Source organism: Sphaeroforma arctica (genome assembly GCF_001186125.1).
Source record: "Sphaeroforma arctica JP610 unplaced genomic scaffold supercont1.1543, whole genome shotgun sequence".
Lineage (NCBI taxonomy): Eukaryota > Ichthyosporea > Ichthyophonida > Sphaeroforma > Sphaeroforma arctica.
In genome coordinates, this window is record NW_014039015.1 from 6,767 (window position 1) to 7,721 (window position 955).

Consider the following 955-nt stretch of genomic DNA (forward strand, 5'->3'; position numbering starts at 1 on the left):
CGAAACAGACTGTCTGTAGTAGATAAAGCTCGATCAGTCAACTACTCAAATAATCATGTGACAAAGCTCGCTTGTTGGGGCGGACTCCAAGTACATCTCAACGTGGTATATAATGCCTACACATATGTGTGTAACATAACTATCATGTAGTATATGATTCCCACATATATGTGTAACATAGCTATCATGTGGTATATGAATCCCACATATATGTTTAGCATAACTATCCTTCTCAATCAGCGTGAGATGCAAAGCTTGCTTGTATTACCCGACCGGCTAGTGCCTGCTGGATTTTGCCGAGATACTAGTCAGTTCTTTGGGTGGCCCCAGATTTAGGAGTAGGGGGAGGGAGAGGTTTGTGGACATTTCTAGACATACACAAATGCACGATATCACACCGATAAGAGGTGGGCCAGATATGGGACACCTACTGGTAGTCCAATTGAACCTGTCCACTCCTGAATTGCAGGGAAAGCGGGGCATGTGATGGAGATGTTGCAAGAATTACAGGACCAGGTAATCGAACCTTTCTATTTGACGTGTCTTAAAAACAAATGAGTGTTGTTTAAGTTTATGTCTCTAGACTGCTGAGCAAACGCATATTTTTTGGTATCTCTGGGTAAGAGCATGGCTAACTCTAGACAATCGAACGGTTGTTTCTCGCGTGAAGTATCACCTGGTGACCCCAGACGGTGTGGACATTATCAGTTTATGCCTTACACTCTGTGGCTGTGTACCCAATCTAGTCCTTAAACACACAAGGCAGACATTTCACACTCTTATGAGATATATATATGAGGCAGAACACGGCCCACACTAGTCCTTAAACACACAAGGTAGACATTTCACACTCTTGTGAGATATATATGAGGCAGAATACGGCCCAATCTTGTCCTTAAACACACAAGGCAGACATTTCACACTCTTATGAGATATATATGAGGCAGAATGCGGC